This window comes from Aptenodytes patagonicus, chromosome 2 (assembly GCF_965638725.1).
Source record: "Aptenodytes patagonicus chromosome 2, bAptPat1.pri.cur, whole genome shotgun sequence".
Taxonomy (NCBI): Eukaryota; Metazoa; Chordata; class Aves; order Sphenisciformes; family Spheniscidae; genus Aptenodytes; species Aptenodytes patagonicus.
The window spans coordinates 171,103,159-171,122,887 of NC_134950.1; the positions used below are offsets into that span (position 1 = coordinate 171,103,159).

At 49.0% G+C, this 19,729-nt stretch overlaps 1 protein-coding gene across 1 annotated transcript in view; it reads right to left on the reverse strand.

Moving 5' to 3' along the window:
* CCDC12 (coiled-coil domain containing 12) overlaps positions 1-19,729 on the reverse strand; it is a 42,518-nt gene that overhangs the window by 21,678 nt on the left and 1,111 nt on the right. The window lies entirely within an intron of this gene.

Sequence of the window (19,729 nt, forward strand, 5' to 3'; positions counted from 1 at the left end):
TTATGATGGAGGACGCTTCTCATATCTTTTTGATAAGCCACCAGATTAACGTGGCGCTCTCTTCCTACCGCCGCCCCACGGCTGACTTTTTAAGATGTCTCCAAATGCCCACACTGGGCCACATGAACCAGGGCAACACGGAGGGGACACCATCCCTCACCTGATACGTGAACCCATCCTTCTCAACGCCGCTGGTTTCCCGGAGATGAACCCATTTTGTGGATAAGCCCTGTGTTTTCCCCAGACGGGTGTACATCCGCGTGCCCTGCAAGCCCTTTTTGCTCAAAAGGGCTCATACTTAATAGAAACAGATGACAATTGCTGCCCGGATCTCACCAGCCTTCAAGACTTTGAGCCAGCTGTCATTAAGCCAGCAGAAAACGTACACCTATTTCCAAATGACTAATGCAAATACTGGGTGCACAGGCCCCAAAAAGCAACGCTTCTGCCAGATGACGATTCCTCGTTGACAGCTATTAAGCTATCGGTTACCCATTTCAGAGCTGTAATTTTTAACCAGCATGTTGTGCAACACTAACCCTTCACTAAATCAAATTTACATTACAAAAATGACACTCCCTTTTTCTCGCTCCGTTAAAAGAACTGCAAATCAGGCTTTTCGTCATTCTGCTCCACACCGACGGCAGTCGAACTGGCTTCACCCAAGTTACCCCTCTTGCCTTTATTTTTAAGTAGTGGTGTTTTATGAGCACTTTTCCAGTCCTTTGGAATTTATCCACTATTCAGAAAAGATTTAAATCAAAACACAGCAGGCTAACAATCTCTTCGGCTGATTATTTTAGGATTCCTAGGTGCAAATTACCTACAACTGCTGATTTTAAGTGTTTTTGCTAGATGTCTAATATTCTCTCACCACCGTTGGTCTGGAAAGCAGCTCATCATTCCCATAGGACACAAGTGTGTTGCTTAACTCCTTCCCAAATATACTTTATAAATTGAACCTTATATTTGTTTCCTTCTCTCCATAGTCTTTTAAAAATTTCTGTCTGAAGAATTGCTTCCCCCTCTAATCAGGGTTGGCCTTTACCCAAAGTTACAATAACGAAATTGCCATGTTTTGATATCTGCCTAAATCTTCCCACTTGCATTTCCATTCCTCCCCAGCCTTAGCAGAGCTGCTTTTTCAAATCCCCCAGGCTACTCAGTTGGCCCTGCGTGCCCGTATTAAATGCAACCCAGCCAAGGCTAGCCATCCCCTGGCAACCCCTAAAAGTCAACAAAATGACCCGACAGCTTCTCCTCTTCCCAGGAACTAATACCGACTTATTTTCCTTGGGGATTGACCAGAATACTAAAGATCTCCTTATCTTTCATTTAAGGCTTAGAGGATCGTCACGTTACCAGTCAAGTGCTTCTTTGGCACAAATAACTGTCTCTTTTTGAGGAGTTAAAAAGAGGTCAGTGCTGGAACAAAGCAAGTTTGATCTCTCGAGCTATTCTCTGCCAGCCAAGCTGTAGCTGCTCCTATTCCCGCTTACTGGCTGCTGAGAACCAGCCCCGGGGAGCCCGTGCAAGGCAAAGTGCTAGCGTTCGAATCAGCAAGAGCAGCAGCCCATACAACAGCCCGTCCTCGTATCTCTGACAACTGGGAAGCTCCCAGGTCATATAGTCTGATTTTCTGCACAACAAGCGGACAGCTTCATCCAGGCAACGAGCATTCATCTTGTCTGGTGGTTACGTTCACCATTTTCCTTGGCATCTCTTTGTACTGAAGCACACGTGGCGGTCAGGTCAGCTAGGAGGTGAGGACAGAGTTGCGGTGCCTTGGTCCGAGCGTGGCACGTACCAGTACTTTTTGCTTCCCGCTTGGCCAAGATTTAAGCTTAGATGTCCTTGAAGCCTGGCAAGGCACGGCTGTGCAGCCCTGCTCTCACCTCGCTGCTCTTTCGAGACGTTTAACGCCAGAATGCAAAAAGCTAAGTCATGAAATGCCACCGAGTAGCTAAAGGTTTCAATTAGCAATAAAGCATATTTTAAAAGCAATAGAGTTTCAATTCTTTAAGTAGCCAAAAAAAGGATCTAATAATAAAATATTACAGCAAAAAGTTCTGAACACAGAAACGTCATTAACGTATACTCAGTACCCGAGATCCACTGATATTTTTCAAAAGCTGTTTGGAAGCCATTTGCTCATAGCAACCCTTGCGGTAACTGTATAAAAACATGATTTTTAAGAGCCGGAGCTTCTGTGTCCCTGCTGCTTATTCCTTATTGAAGTCCTAATCCTGGTTCAGTCATAGCTGGTTACTATGGAAATGGTTAAATCAGAGCCCGAACAGTCTGACTTCCCATAAGAAACAAACACAAGGAACAAAACTGCCTCTGAAAATTAAACACCTTGGTTTACGTCCACGCCTCCGAAAAACAACCTCACATTTCCAAAAGGAAAGGTATTTTTAATACTATCCTTTTTTAATAATTGTGTTGTTTATATAGTAAACAAGCACAACTATTTCTTCCCTTCAAATAACCCAAAATGACTCCCAAGTGGCTGTGGTTTGCTGGTTTAAATATACCTATTATCACGATCTCAGAACCTGCGTGTTTGCGTCGCAAACACTGCTGCTAAACAGCAAAGACCGGAGAACGTTTCTGGCAGCAAGTTGCTGTCCCCCGGTGAAGTTAGTGGCACAGATATTCCCCTGAGATCAGAACTACAAACTTTTTGTTGGTGAAACTGCATATGTGAAAACACATGAGTTTCAATTAGACAGAGAAAGTTTGAGGGGGAAGAAATAGGCACTTCTGAGCAGGAAGAACAAGACATTTCAAAGCCAGAACACTTTTTCAGGCAACGAAGAGCTAGAAAAGCCACGGATAAGCTTCTCCATCCCAATACAGTAGAAACATCACCAACTCCTTTCCATGCAGGACACTGCCAAAGCAAAATCTAAGCTACACAGAACAAGAGCATTGGGGGAAGCTGGCTGAACCCCTGCACACATGTAATCCACTGGTTCCCTCTAATAAGCTCTGCCCAACAGACTAACGAAGAACACCGTTGCGTGCCAAACTTCCTTGGCATCACCCATTTCAGACAAATTCTTACCATTCTTCTCCAGGCCCTGAATAAGTTTAAGATTACATTTCATTCTCCGTAAGATTTTTCACGACACTGATCCGATCAGGTCATTGCACTTCGCATCAAGCGCGAGATGCTGCTCCAACGTCGTTACCAAATCTGTTAACGACGGACACGTGCATGCATTGGCGTCGCTCACGTTAGGTGGTTATTAGAGGTGCTCGTGATGGTTGTTAGAGGTGCACTGCCCTCAAATCTGGTGCGTATGACAAGTCCTCTCCCAACCCCAAGCATCTCTAGTAATCCCCTGTTAATGCCAAACGTTAGCACGAAGCTTTCCTTCCCATGAACTCACCCTCCGCAGCACAGCCACAGCATGCTGCTAAGAAATGGCACTGCAACCCCTGGGTGGGAGGCAGCGGGGAGCCCCACCGCGCTGGCAGGGAAAGGCTCGCACGTTGAAGGAGAACGGATGGAGCTGCCGATTTGCAAAAGCATCAAATAATTAACATCTGAGAGGTAAAGCGGTGCTTTTCTGGGGTCTGAGTCTAAAATCGCTCCTCCAGAGGAAATACGCACAACCAGAGCCGCTGCCTTAAATGGAGCAAATGCCCATTAGGGACTACTTAACTCCTAGTCTGCAAAGATGCAGGAGGACCGTCCGTCCCTGAAACGGCAGGGCAAATGGGTTTGAAGACGGGCAGTAAGGCATTGCTCCCTAACACGCGCTAACACGAGTAACCGGTATCAGAGACGGAAAGTTTTATGGGTTTTGCAGGCTGCGTTCAGAGCCCTGACACATTTGAGAAGAGACGGCCAGCCCTTCTGAAAAAGCGGTGCTGGCAGCAGGCAGAGCAGACCATTACAGCTTGTTCTACCAAGGACAAAACTTCTTTATTTGAGCTTGACAGGTTAATGTGCTTGCAAGAGTCATCCCATCCTCCAATAAAAGCTGTTGATTTACAGGACGCAAGACTCAGGAATCAGCTGAACCTCGACCAAAAAAAAGGGGTTTTAACTCAAGAATTAATTCTGCCTGTGCCAGAGAAACAGCGTGCCCATTTTAACCCCCATCACATCTTCTCCACTAAGTCACATAACTCCTTTCTTCTATCCAGGAAAAAAAAATAAAACTTTAAAAAACCACCTGCTAGTCATATTCAAGCCAAGAAGCCGCCACTGCCTTTAGCTGACAGGGACAATGTTCCAGTTATCTTCTTGTTCTCCTCTGGGGTGGGAGGGAAGAGAAGGCCAGGCTGGCTTGGTTGATTTTAGAGGCATTTCAGTGAGTTAATATGTCACCTCTGTTGCTCTCGGACAAAAGCAGAAACAAAACCAAATGCTACACATGGCCAGTTTCATTTCTCCAAGAAAGGGGGGGGGGGGGAAAGGGGGGGGGGGGGGGTGCGGGGGGAATTAGGGAGAGACTACAACCAGGTTTGTGTTTACACACCAAGACCTTGCTGAAACGTTAAAGGTTTGCTGTAGCCGAGAAGCTCCACGCGTGAATCCTCCCGATCCCACATTTATATTGGGGGGAAAAAAAAAGTTAGATAAACTGCCCTGAGTTTCACAAATGTAAATCACAGCTCCGCATGCGCTAATTAAGCAGTGCCACTTGGGCGCAAGACAAACCTAACTCTGCATTTTTGGAGCTGACGATGAACCTGTTTTCTGGAGGTCTCTTTTTCCTCTTCATAAATTAAACAAAAAAGCCCACTGAAAAGCGACGCCAGCCGGCCGGGCAGCAACACGGCCGCCGCTCCCCAGCTACCCTGCCGTGGATTTTTCCTTTGCTTTTTTGCATTTGACTTTGCTCTCCCAGGCAGAAAGATGCTGGGGAAACTTGCTTACTGATGGAGATCGCCAGGACCATCCCATCTTCGTTAGTATTATAAATTATTTGCTTGGAGGCTACGAGGGAACCAACAAGAGAAAATTCCTCTACAACTAACAGCAACCTTATGCTCATACAGCAAAAGGATGGCCCGGCAACACACAGCCGCTCATTCAGGCTTTTCACGACACACGTTATTTCAGCAACGAGATTTTTATTTCCCCATCCGTGAAATTGGGATGGTTCAAAACCACCCGAGAGGGATGCCGCGAGGCTAAATGAACACACAGGCCTGGCAAATAACTCAACGATTTCATAGATGGTGCAACCCAGGTATTTACAATCCAGCACCGAAGTAATTTGACGTCGCAGGGAGACACGGTGTTAATAACTGCAGTTTCTCTCTTCTGTCATTCACACAAGGTCACGGCCACGGGGGACTCTCAAGACGTGCACCAAACTGGCCGAGAACAAAACGCTTAATTGAAAAACAAAATAGCTCCTCGCAGAAATACGGACACAAAGCCTCCTTTGAACCTTTCCTTCCCCACACGCCTCGACCCTCCGCCGGGCTGGGGTGGGTGGCAGGAGAGGGGCAGTGCCGAGCCACCTACACCCACCGCAAAGCATCAGCCGAGCCTCAGCTAACATGGCAGGACTGGGTTGAAAATTCAGTTCAGGGCCTCATGTATTTTGGAGAAGGAACAAATATTTTCACTCAAACTTCGTATCTTTAGTTCATCGAACGGGGCAATAACCAAGGTCTCTGCCCGGTGCTGGGACCCCTAGTCCTGACCTGCTTCAGACTTGTTTCACAGCAGAACAGCATAATACTCGCTTTTGCAGAGAGCCTGAAGCATACGGAAGAAGACAGAATAAAGTGCTCAAAAGCTGAGCTTTGCATTATTTTTTTCCAAAAAGCACCAAATATGAGTGGTCCCCTACATTGGTGTGTCTCTATTTTTAATTTTCTTTTTTTTTTTTTTAAAAAGAGTCTGACAACCTTTAGAAATGTTTAATTGTTCAGACACCACGTGAGATGCTGAAACCCCTGCAGCATCGTAGCAGCACACCAACAAGTCAGGCGATGGGAGCCAGCAGCGAACACGGCCTCGAGCAAACAGCGTGGAAATTTAGCGTGAGCATCCGACATGGAAAACGGGCAAAACAAAGTAGACAGCCAACGGGAGAGGGCACTGAGGGCTCTTCAACAAGAGGTCAGCAAGAACCTCGGTTACTTGTCTCATTGGGAAACTGCCTGGAGGAAGGCTGTATTCCCCAGCGCCGCAGGGGGAACTGCTGCAGGTACCTCCAGGGAAGAGCATCGTGGTCTGAACGCTCACACGGTGATGTCCCCATCGGGAAGAGAAGCAGCGGTGCCTCACTGTATGGAGCGGGACGAGCTCAGACGTACCCACAAGGATGCACGCCACAGCTCCAACAAGCATGTTTTCCCGTAGTCGGGTCTAATTTCCACCTCTCTGCAACAGCTCTAAGGCAGGAAGGAGAAGGACGTTGTTCTGCGTGGGGAAAACAAGCCCTGCACGCTCCCTCGAAAAAAAGGCACGCGGCAAAATGCAGCTTTTGCCGGCCTTGCCTCCAAAGTCCTCGCATGGCCACAAACAAACAGAAATCAGATGGGAAGGGAGAAAGGCTCCTCTTCCACCCGCGTCAAAGCGTGAGACTGCGGGAGGGAACGAGCACATAGGGATTCCCAAAACCAAGCACAGCCTGATTAACGCTCAAATCGTGTGGAACAAAATGTTTTACTCGTCCATCTGCTCTACGACTGTGCTGAGTAATCCCGACCGCACAATATTTGATGCATTTTGCCAATGAAGTCAATTACGTCATTCTCTCACTGCCGTCTTTTGGAGAGGCGAGAGTTAGAGATTGAAAAGTTTTTGTGCCACTGTTACTAACTGCTGCTGGTTTCAGGACGGGAGGGATTCCTCCCGGCTTCCCCAGGTCTCAGCAGCTCTGCAGATCCCTGCCTGACTCGTAGCAGGTTGTCAGCCTCCGCGCTGCGCTTTATCCATCTGCAACCGATGGCAAGACCAGCCGCCCCTCGAGAGCTGGGGGTCCTGAGCCGTGCCAGAGCAATGCAGGTGGGTGCACTGAAGAAAAGCAACTTGGGGGGAGTCCAGCACCTCCCAAGGATGAACAGGAGCACTGCACTGCAGAGAGCGCTTGCTGGAAAACCTGTCTTGAGTGCCTTTCAAATTCATTAAATCAATTATCCCAAATGCCTCTGTGCCAGCTCCATGTGTTATTACTCAAAATAATCCCATCACACTCCATTATTTATACCTGGGGACTGGCTGTCACAGGCTTAAAAACAAATATATCTCACCTAGCTTCCCAGTTCGTCAGCCCCAGCCCTGGCTCGGTGAGAAGCCTCCTTTCAGGTTGGCCTCACTGGCACTGCCATCCTGCAGCTTGTCCCCTGTCCCATCCAAGGTGGCCGTGCCAGAGCCCCCCTGCATCCCTGTCCTCCGTCCATCCCCACCAGCCGCACCTTCCCATCGCCGGCGCTCACCTCACCCAAACCACTTCAAGGACTTACCCTCCCACAAAAATTAAACCAAACCAACCAACCAAAAGGGAAAAAAAATAAGAATAAAAGCCAGTTAGCTTCCTGAACCAGTTCACGGCGGGGTCAAACACATGCCAGCACAGGCAGCTACAGGCAGGATGCGGCCGCAGTAGGATCAACTCGGATGGGTGTAAAAGGTTGTTAAACTCCAGCCTACAGCCGCAGTTTCACAGATGCACGAAAGTCGGCACTTAAAACAACAGTCCGGCCGTCCTCCTCCCCACCCCTCCTGTTCCCGAGGTCTCCCTGTTAACCAGATCCAGGAATCGAAACAGGCAGAAACCAAGCATTTCCTTTTTCCTGCTGGGTTAGTTTTAACCTGGCTCAGTTTGTTTTAACCTCAGCTTACCGGAGGGAGGGCAGAGAGAGCAGCAAAAGCAGGACCACTTTCTTCCCCGGTAGCGTTGGCTTACGTCTGCATGGCAGCATCTTGGGAACTACAGACGAAGCAAAATACTTGTTATTTATTTGGCTCCCTTGCATAAAACCTGTCAAGCCATGCGCGGAGGAGACAGCTGTGACTGTCACTGTTTCCAGTGATTATGGCAAGGAGCTGTGAACGAGCAGACATGAATTTGAGTCCTGACTATAACCACCAACTTTGCACATCCTTAAGGGAAACAAAGAGACCCACCTTCCTACAGAAGCGAGCATAGCTCCTTATTTCACGGGACTGTCATCAGCCATGCACAGACAAAACACTATTCACCTGCAAGCTTTTACTTCCCACCTTTTATTTATGTTGAGTACAGCGCTGTTTTAAGTAATGATATGTTGGCACTCCTCTACTCCCAGACCTTATTTCCCAGCCTTTCCTAACCACACGGTCACAAAGGGTTTCCAGAGCTTTAAAAAAAAAAAAACAAAAAACAAAAAACAAACAAACGATATTTCACACAATCGGCTTCCAAGCCAGAGCTGCCCACAAGACAAACAAAATGAGTGTTCAAGAATATATTGCTTTTCAGGCTTTACTATCAACAGTTTTCCCTGCGGATACCAATCAAGCAACACAACGCCGGAGCCTGTCTGGCCAAGGACCTCACTGCAGGCACCGAGAAACACCCGAGACCTCCAGCAAACTCCAGATCCAAATTAACGCCCCCTTGACCCCATCTTCCCCATCACTCCAGGGACGCCCAAGTCCCATCACCCCAGACCCCGGGGTACACCAAGACGGCCCTGGGGGACCCTCTTGTCTCAAAGTCAACAACGTTCATGGGGTGGCATCGTAGAGAAGCGCCTCAAGGAACGTTTCCCAAGGTTAGGTGACCGACCGCTCCTGGCCGCCCACTGCGCCTGTATTTGTGCCTTGCTGGTGGAAGCACAATCATTTTGTCTGCAGGCTTCCATCTCCAGCCATTTGAGCACCGCTGCGATAGTTTATTACTTTCCTAATAAAGCCTGAATAGAAAGGAAGCCTTTGTAGCCCTAAGTGTGCGTTTTATTCTCACTGTAATAACTTTACTACGCTCTGTTTCCCCAGCAACTGTTTTCTCAGCCGCTTGGTACTTTGCTTTCAGGAACGCAAGGCTGCTTTGCTCCACCAAAATAAAAACTAAGCAGAAAACACACGTCCGAGGAGGGCAGCGAGCCAAGCTGCCGTGCCACGCTCCGGCCTTCAGATGGAGAAACGGTTCGGCTGCTTCAGAGTCCGACAGCGTTTGCAGATTGACCGACTCTTCGGAACAGCCAGGAAAACGGGCAGAAAGGCTCCTCATCCGCGGCAACGGCAGGAAAACGGGGTGCAGAGCTACGCTGCAAAGGAAACGAGCAGCGCCGTGACCTTCCTCCCCCTCCTACCTCTCTTGCCAGCACGGGCAGGCGTGGAGGAGCAGGGAAGCGGTCTGGCTGCAAAGCGAAAGCAACGTTAAACAAAAGCTTGGGCTGCGGCCAAAGCAATTTTTTCCGATGTGATGCACGACACAGCCGCCAAAGCTTTAGTGCCGGCACGGGGATGCAGAGCGAAGGAGCAGGTGGGAGGCCCTTCCTCCCCCCACAAATACAGCCTAAAGGTGGTACAGCCTCGGTGGGAAGGCTCCTGCTTTTTTGGCTCGTTCGAGGCTTTTTGGCCAACGGAGCAGGAGAAACAGCTATGCAGCTATTACACTCGTTAGGTTATCGCATTACGGAGGCTCGGTGCGGAGAAAGGCATCTCCCCTGCTCAGGTGAGCCCGCGCATCGGCACGGCAGCCGAGCAGGGGCTGAGCCGTGCCGCTCCAGCGTCTCCCCCCACCTCCCGCGCGATGATCTCCGCCTTGGTTTTGCTGACGGACACTTTTGGAAAATGAGCAGCATCTCCTTGAGCCACCAGATACTCTGTTTTAAAAGGAGAGGAATACCCTGGTCTTTCACTGGGAAATTACCTAGCAGTGGATCCTGTTATTTAGCTACAGCAATCAAACGCTGTCCCAGAATTTAACAGCAGCAAAGCCGAGTGCAAAAGGAAAAAGAAAGCCTGTGCCTCCAGAACACACTCGCACGACAAAGTCTGTCTATGATTGTAAATGCCAAATACTACTTCCACAGCAAAAACCTTTCTCCATACAACCGTTCCTCCCTAAATTACAGAAAAAGTGCTACACCACCCACTTTACAAGTGAAGAAAGCGAGGGAAGGCTGCAGGGAAGGCAAGGTGGAATCTGAATGCAGGAACTCACATATATATATATATGCACACTTATAAGGACAATACCGAAATACATGCCTACCACAAGCATTTCCACAGAAGCCAACAGCACAACCATCTGCTCTACTCCCTTGGAAATTCAAACACTACAGACAAAGGACGCTTATTAAGCCTCTTTATACTTTGCCGTGCCGGTTTCACGGTATTTCAAAGCAGAGATCACGTTATTTGTCTTATTTATTATTCTCTCGTATTATTTTTTACACCTAGATACAACCAAACATTTTTGGAGGGCTCTCCTTAAGCTGATCCGACAGAGAACCTGAGCAGGCATCCACTTTTTGCCTCTTTTCAGTGCCACCAACACTCACCTTGGCACAAAATCCCCAGCAGTCCCAAGCAACCCAGATTTTTACAGCACAAGCAAGGATGTAACCCGGGGCCAGACACCAGTTTCTCCACAGACCCACGAGCATTCCTGTTGTTTACCTCTGTGCCTTGTTTCGCACAAAGCTGTGGGAAAAACCTGAAGCTGCCACAGTTTCGGCACAAAGTCATCTGCGTCCCAAGAGACACAGGAACAACAGCAAAATTAAAGGAAGAGAAGAGTAGTATGCCTTGTCATAAGGGCTGCACAAGCTCAAACAATCTGCGTCCGCTGCAAGAAACGGGTGAAATGTGGATATTTACGGAATAGATTTTCTTATTTCAACTTGTCCCTAAGTTTTGACAAACAACCTCTGCTCTCAGATGCCGCACATCATCTCCACCACCAGCCCTGATTACACCTTCAAGGTGCTTTGCTGCCCTTCAGTGCCTCCCATCACGCTACTAAAGGTCACTTGATTTTTGCTCATTAACAACGTCCTTTGTAGCTGTCCTAAATCCACTCAGGAATGCGTTTGCTGCTTAGATCAGCTTTGGATCCCCGTTTCTGCACCACGTTTGCAGCTTAAGGAGTGTGTCTGAAAGTTCACATATACGCTGCTTTTCCTTGTCGGCATTTGTATTTCAAGTTACTTTCTTCCAGACGAAAATACATTACCCTTGAAATGTTCGCGCTTTACACTAGACGATCTGAGGAGCGGGATGATATGCATTTGCTGTATTTATGGAACTAAGGGCATCAGGAAAACAAATGTCGAGCCCTAGTTAAAAAACAAAAAAGATGCTGTGAGTCGTCAAAGGAAATAGAAGCAAATCTGAATAAAGGAAAAGCTTTTAAAAGCTTCAAAAATAGAATCTGAAAGTGAATCAAGCACTTGCATGGGAGGAAAAGCTTCAAACTGACCTTTAACTACATTGCTTTTGTTCAACAAACACCTTCTTGAATTTAACCACAATGTACAAAGCCAAAGAGCTCAGGACCACGCTGGTGTTGCCTTCCCAGCAACATCATCATGCATTTCCTTCAAGAAGAGGAATTCCTGCAGTGAGCTGCTGTAGGTTCAGGCCCGCTTTCCTATGGATTTGACTCCTGGGTATGTTCTCCAAGGTTTAATAAAGCAGGAGCTCCAATCAAAACATTTTCCACACTTAAACTTCACAGCAAATCTCCCAAATCGGTTCCCTGATAGCTGGTAACAGCTGAGCTCACATGAATCTTTCAGTAGGGTGGTAAAACAAAAAAAGTCTCCTTCTGCATCCAGCCTCTTTTCCTGAAGCTTGTAGGGGCCTCGTAGCTACAGAGTGCCCACCCTCCACCACTCCGGCATGAAACCGGTCAACGAGGCCAGCAGCTAGGGAGGAGAGACACAATCCCACCAGCCTTGCCTCCTTGGGAAGACAGGGTTTCTCTGTTAAAACATAAAAAGCTACCCGCAACAGGTAATTTAAATAACCTAAAGAACAAGTAGTTATAGAGACAAGTTTATCCGTTTGAAGGCTAAACAAGATTTCCCCAACGGAGAGCTTACACACCGTCCGTATCTCCCGTCGCTACCACAACTCATCCCCCTGGCTCCGCGTTAGCCTTTGGAGCTCCCACTCATTCGGCACGAGCGCGCTATCAGCGACGGATGAAAAGAGGCTTCGTGGCAGTTGTTATTTCCACGGAGCCCATTCAAAAGCTCCAGCAAAAAGGCAACCTAGACGGCACAGCTGGGACTACTGAGCGGTAGATTAAAGGAGCCAAGGTTTTAGCACTGTCTAGTTTGGGTTGAAAAGGAGCGCTTAATCTTTTTTTATGGGTACAGATGAAAAGAGAAAAATTATGTAAAAACCCTCTCTCCATTACCATGGCGATGCAGAAGTAAGTCAAGATTAATGAGCATCAGGAAAATCGGATCTCAAACTTTCTGCTGGTTTCTCCTAGGAAAGTTAACCCTCCATTTACAAGACGCTCCCGACAGGGTTTATTATATCACAGCAGTTTCATACTAAAAAAGAAGGAAAACATCCGGCATGGTCTTTTCATTTTTGCCTCCAAGTGCCAACTTCTGCTGGGCTGTTCCGCTGGCGGTCTGGCAAGGGGGCGACAGTGCCTGCTGGTGACGGCAAAAAGCGGTATGAAAAAGAGGGTCTCTGTCAAGCTGGTTCTGCCTAAAGCATCTGCTTGTGCTAGCCCTGGCCTACGGAACAGCATCCCAAACATCCCGGGAGCTGCCCTGACAGGTCAGAAGCACGTGCGGTGGGTGAGGGACGGGGAGGGGCTAGCCACGCTGGGGAGGAAAGGATGTCAGGGCTCAAATGGGACTAGCGCTGAGGACTTCTGGTCCTCATCATGCCCATATTGCACCACAAGCTTCTCCCCCTTCCATTTAGTCAGTCCGATTTGCTTTACGTCTCCCCACGGGGTCATCCTTTCCCACTCTGCCACGTCTCCTTGCCACTTCGAGCACGCTGGCCCATCCTTCCTGAAGTGCTGAGCCTCAGACAGGACACAGCAGCCCATCGAAGAGCCAAACGAAACAGAAAAGCATTGCTACACGTGTCTTCCTAGCACAGAGCTGCTCCATCAGATGAGTCCAACGCTGCCGGCTGCCCTTCCGTCTCCAACCTACTGCCATCCAAATCCTCCCCGCCACGCGGTGGACTTTGCTGCCTCTTCGTCTTTACAGGGGCCACAAGCTGTATTTTAGAAACAGTGGAAAAAAAAATCACCCTGAAACCCTAGAAACTGGCAGGGAAAGGGCAGAGGTGGATCCAAAGCTCCTCTCAACGCTTCAGTTGCATTCAGCGTGTGACAGCCTGGCCCAGCACACCTTAAACCTCTCTGCTCGCAGTCTCACAAAGCCGAATTTGGGAAGTTTCCTCTGAACGCCCTCCTCTCCCTTGCCATCCAAATTAACCCAGCAGCGACGTGCCACAGCCCCGTCACGCCACCGGCAGCCATGGAGTATTTCCTCTCATTTCAATAGCAGCCACGCACGAGATTATTTCAACAGCTGGATCAAAGGAGCAGACCCAGGTTACAAGCAGCATCCGAGACGACAGTACCTCTACTCGGATATCTATTGCTAAAAATAAGTAGCTGTGGGAAAAGTACTTAGCTCCTTGCAAGAAAGATAACATAGGTACTTCTTTATTTCACTACTTCTTTGCTTCTCTGGTGCTATCCAGAGGAAAAGCCTATCAAATCCTTTACTAAATATACATACGCATATTTTTAACTAAAATTCCTCCCTCAGCCAAAAGCATTTGTGGATGACACACACGCTATATCGGGATGCCTAAACCAACTAAAGGGCCCGTGACCTTCCCCTCTCCCACCCTTTTTTACCAGCGCAGTTTTCCTTATCATGGATGCATCCTCAAATCAGCTTCGCTTTCACAGAGACCTCAATATTTTTAAGATGCAAGCTCCAATTTCCAAGGTGCTTACAGACGCATCGCAGGACGTGCCTGCTGGAAGAACTGACATCACCTGGTGATTTTAACCACGTTCGAAGCAAGGTAAACTTTGGTACACGCCATACCCGAGAAAAGACTTCGTCTGCCTCCAAACCGGGCAGATGTGAATGCATCACAGAACCGGTTTCAAGGGCAACCTGCAGACAAGCATTTCATAAATACAAGTAACTACAGTTAATTATCAACTTGCTCAGCAGAAAGCTGTGGTTATGGGAATACGGCTTCTTGGGTATTAAGGAGAGGACTTGCAACAAAATTCAAGTTTTCAGATAGGCAGGGACAACGGCTCCCCTTAGACCGGCCAGCAGTGGTCAACAGAGCTATCTCGTGACTTCTTATCTAGGACAAGGACTTGCTTTCTGCTCCGAACACTGTTTTTAGACTGAACCCTCCATTAAGCAGAGCTCCCCAAAAGCTTCAGTCCGATCTGTAGCACAACGATTTTATAGTCGAGGTGGTGCAAGTGCTTTCAGCTTTTCACGGGAAGCGCCACGCCGCTGCACTCCTTTTTTTTAATCCGGAACATTGCAAAGCGCTATTGAAACTCAGCCCATAAGGTCTCCATCCTGAAAATACCTGTAGTTTTGCATATCTCACTGCTGGTCAAACTGCTCCAGCTTGCTCCGGCAAGCGCTTGCAGGACCTCGGTGCGTGCAAACATGGAGTCGCCTCCAGCCAGGTAGCTTTAAACAGATTCAGGAGACCTTGCCCTCCCACTTTGCTTCAAAATGCATAGGTAGGTATTAGTCAGGAACAGTTAAACTAAAGACACTAAATACAGTTGTGCTAAGCTAAAGCTTAAATTGAGCAGAAGTTTTTCTTCAGCTAAGAAAAAGTCTTCCTGAGAAAAGCAAACAGAACGTTTTAATCTGAATTTCAGCCATCAGGCACGGAAAAAAAAGGCATAGCAGATAATCGGGGCTTTATCGCACGACACTGCAAGGATAAAGCCTCAGCGCCGTCATTAGTATCAGCACAAGGAGCCTTGGGCAAAGGGAATGCTACGGACCAGTTCAACGCTCACGCAGCTTTTACCGTCCGTACTCAGCCATTTGACAAATAGAAGCCATACGAAGAATCCCGTTCTTCAGCCCTTACCCCCACAAACGCCTTCCTTTAGGAGAGGTCTGCAATACACGGCACAGTGTATTTAGGAGAAGGCTGTCCCCGCTTTCCCCCGCTGCAGGACCTCAGGAGCTGGAACCGTTTGCTACTTAAAACAAACAAACTAACAAAAAAAAAAAACCAACACCTTAAACTTGAAAAGACCTACATCACTGCGTGACCTTTCACAAGGCTCCCTGCGAAAACTTGGTGGGGTTTTCCTGTTAACTGAACGTGGCGGTGAAAACATGAGCTAAGCGCCGGTTATACAAGTGACCAGCTCCAGAAAGACTTTTCTTAAATGGCGTGAGCTGGCAGAAAATGTGCACAGCCCCGTTAAAGACTACGGCAGTTCCCTGTGCGCCTCCTCTCCTCCAGCACAGCAGAAAGTACACGAAGGCCAGTGGCATCCTGGCCTGTATCAGCAATAGTGTGGCCAGTAGGAGCAGGGAAGGGATCGTGCCCCTGTACTCGGCCCTGGTGAGGCCGCACCTCGAACACTGTGTTCAGTTTTGGGCCCCTCACGACAAGAAGGACGTCGAGGTGCTGGAGCGTGTCCAGAGAAGGGCAACGAGGCTGGTGAGGGGTCTGGAGAACAAGTCTGATGAGGAGCGGCTGAGGGAACTGGGGTTGTTCAGCCTGGAGAAGAGGAGGCTGAGGGGAGACCTCATCGCTCTCTACAACCACCTGAAAGGAGGTTGTAGCGAGGTGGGGGTCGGTCTCTTCTCCCAAGGAACAAGCGACAGGACGAGAGGAAACAGCCTCAAGTTGCGCCAGGGGAGGTTTAGATTGGACGTGAGGAAAAATGTCTTTACTGAAAGAGTGGTGAAACATTGGAACAGGCTGCCCAGGGAAGTGGTGGAGTCCCCATCCCTGGAGGTATTTAAAAGACGTGTAGATGAGGCGCTGAGGGACATGGTTTAGTGGGCATGGTGGTGTTGGGTCGACGGTTGGACTCGATGATCTTGGAGGTCTTTTCCAACCTTAATGATTCTATGATTCCAAAGCTCACCTTCGAGGCTGCTCCCACCACCTTTTCACTTGCCCCTCCAATGGCTTCTGGATAACAGGATACTGTGGGGTTTTTTCAGATTCGCTTTCCTCAGTTTGAGATTTTTTTGGGGGTATAAAACAGGGAGAGACGATCTTTCAATCCACAGGACTCTCAGAAACATAACAACGCTCATAGAAAGCAAAAAAAAAACCATCCTGGCTGAGCCTGCACGGATCAGACTTATCCCAAGGAAGTAAAAATTGCCTCGAGTAATAACCTGACGCCCCGGTTGCTCGGAAGCACCAGGTGAAGCCTGAGCGGGTCGGACTAAAAGATGGGGTTCGGGCATTTCAGCTACACACCAGCAGTTCAAAGGCGAGCAGCCCTTTAGCTCTCCAGGCGCGAGAGAGCAGGCTGTGCAGCAACCCTCAGGGCTTGTAAGCTCCGCAAGCAACTGCTGCGAGATATTTTGATTTGATTTTTTTTTTTAGGGGGGAAAAAGAGGGGGGGGGGAGAAAAGAGAGGAGAGGAAAGCTTGCAAACTAAGATTACAGTTACACAATTCAAAACCGTATTTTTTTGCCAGAACTGGAAGCAATATTCACTACGCCAACAAGTCAGAGTCCACAATTCGATTGCTTGCTACCGAAAGACAATTTTATTTAAATTCAGGAGGGAAATGGCCTCTCTGATACCGTACTTGAATGCCTCGACATTGCAAACTCCGCTGATGCCGAGGCCATACAGTGAGGCTGGGAATCCAACACCGGCTTGCACGCTATTTTAAGCGTATTTGTACAAGCAAGCGGTGACTGGCATTTCTCAAACGTAAATTAGGCCCGGAACTCAAACGCACATTATTGAGTAAAAACCCCATTTGCTGTCGACCAATAAAAGGCGGTGCAACAGGTCGGGTAAGGGCAGCAGAAAGCCCAAGATCGTCCGTTGAGTTTTCGTATCTCTGGGTATCGCCTCGCTTGTTTCCTCACTGACTGGGAGAAGACGAGCATCGCTTTCCCGCGAAAACTGAGCGCGTGGTGCCATTTGCGGAGAAGTCCTGAACTGAAGGAGGCTCCTTGTCGGATCTTAAGTACCCGTTCCCTAAACGGACAGAAACGCAGCAGAAAGCCCAGCACCTTCTCTCCTGCAAACCCCGGCAGCGGCTTTTCACAGCAGCAGGCGAGGAGCGGCAGGTCCCCTCTTCTTCTCTATCCCCCACACCCTCTGCCAGGGTTTGGGCTGTTGCAAGCACCAGAAAAGACTCGGGAAAGACCTGACGAGTTAGATGACAGCGTTTGCAGGTGAGATCGCTCACAGGAAAACCCAACAACGGCTGGCAGAAGGGTCGTAAAATCACGCCTAACTGAGCAATGAGACAACAGGTGAAATTCAGAGCCTGATGTAAAGCAACCCGCATGGCAGGGGTGGGGGGGGGGGGGAATAATTCTGGCTACGCACGCGCAGGGAACGGGCTCCCAACAAGCTCGGCTGCTGGGGAAAGGTCTCGGCTGAGACCGATAGGACTGGAAAAAGTAGACAAGCTTTGACAGTTGAGGACAGGCTCGTGTGGCCAAAGTGAGAACACGGGGGACGGGGGGGGGGGGGGAACCATGGGACATCGTGTGCCAGCGCTGTAAGCCCACGAGCGCCCCACAACCCGAGCCAGGAGCGCAGTCCCAGATCCCCCTCACGGCAAAAGGGCATCCCAGCACCCAGGGAGGTACCAGGGAAAGTCACTGAGACGATTCAGAGGGATTTGGATACAAAGACAGGCTTCACAGACCACAGCTTGAATCCAGAAGAGAGACCGAGCGCGCTATAATATCATAAACACGAACACGGAATGATTATTTTGTGTTCCTCACAAGGGCTGCGTGAGAGAGCACCCAAGGCAACTTCCATTTAACGGGTTTAAAACCAAAGGAGGTAGTTTTGTCATTAAACGGTGGAACTCCCTCTCAGGAGGCTGCAAAAGCCAAAAGTAAAAAGGGATTTTTACTTACAAAAAAAGTAAAGTTTTACTTTCCAGTAAAGTTTGTCCTGGACAAACTTACCAGGACAGGTCTACCAGGAGCCATCATGGACTACCGGGCCTTACCCTCGAAGGTGCAGTACGCTGGTACTGCGCATGAGGTACTACTCGTGGAAAAGAAGTAAGAACAGCTTTAGCCCTCGCAAGGACCGAGTCAGAAAATCTCACCCAAAATTTAAAAAAACCGCAGCAAAAAAGCAGATGAGAACACCACCCCGTGTGCGACGCCCTCCACAACCACTCCGGCTCGCTCCCTCTAAATTTGCCAGACGGGGCAGAAAAGGAAGGAAAGAGCTTTTCTTTTGGAAGGAGCTTTTCTTTTCAACCGCTTTTCTCCTCGGTAAGGCTGGGCACAGGGCTGTATCCCACTTTCGCCTTTCGGAAAGCTCAGCTCTCCGATAATAACGAGCGTCTCAAGGCAAGAGACTCAGCAGAACACACCTGGCCTGCACACCAAAGCGACGGCTCCCGTGAATAACCCCAAGAGAAGGTCCCTCAGTGGAGGGACAGGACATCTTCCCACGTTACTGGACCGTACTAACCTGGATCAACAAATTCAGGATGACGTGGCAGAAGGGGAGCAGAGCTAGCGCCGCCTTACTAGCCCAAAAGAGGAGAATTCAGCAACGCCAGGATGTGCCGAGACACGCCGGAGCACGGCCGCCTTCCTCAGTAGGCGCTGCCGAGGTATTAATCGCCAAGTTTCTCAAGTTTAATCCATCTTTCTTTCACCCCCAATTAAAAAAAAAAAAGAAAACCTCTATTTTAATATTCTGAGCTCAGCGTTTGCAGAGGCAACAAGGACAGCCAGATAAAATAACTGGAGTTTTTTGGGTGAGGATTCAATCCATCACAAAACTTTTCAGATAAACTCCTCAAGAACCGATCCCGGCTATTTTGCTGCCGGCAGCACCTTCTGCGACACGAGATTTACAGTAACGACAGTGAATTCCTCCGAGGCTGAGCTAGGAGCCTGCCGCACCATCTGCGGTGCAGACATCCGAGAAGAAAATCCCAATTTACAGACCCGCTTGGCCCTGGCTTTGGTCAGGCAACACAACTGGTTCCTCGGTATCCTCAAGCCTGTGCTAAAGGCAATCGGGTCTCGACGTCTCTATGGAAGAAGTTGTTTAAGGCCCAGAAAGCACCAGAGAAATGTAACATGTTGTTAATTAACCCCAGGGTGAATCTCTGTTTTCATCCTCGCTACCAAAGCCAAGTTGTGGCCTGGATTTCAGATGTGATGCAAACACATGGGGAGACAACGTGGAAAAATCAAGAGGCTTAATCACACGGGGGGGCGGAGGGGGGGTAGCAAAGAGCAGGGGCAGCACGGCAAAGGCGGAACAGAAAAGCGAGAGGAAGCCCGAGGCCAGACGGGCCACGGGGTCTTACAGAGCCAGCACGGACCCCACGCACGGGACCGAAGAGACCCAGTAGCATCACTGGGATGTCACCCAAATCCCAAGCCCCCTCCGCCAGCGCTTGCACCCCTGCCTTTTCTTGCACCCCTCTTACCCCACATCCCCTTCCCCACAGTGGGGGACCCCCTCTGCCCCACTCCTCTCTGCTTTTCCTCTCTCCCGCCCCACAGACCCCTCACCATTGCTTCCCCACACCCACGCCTCTCCTGCCCACCCCC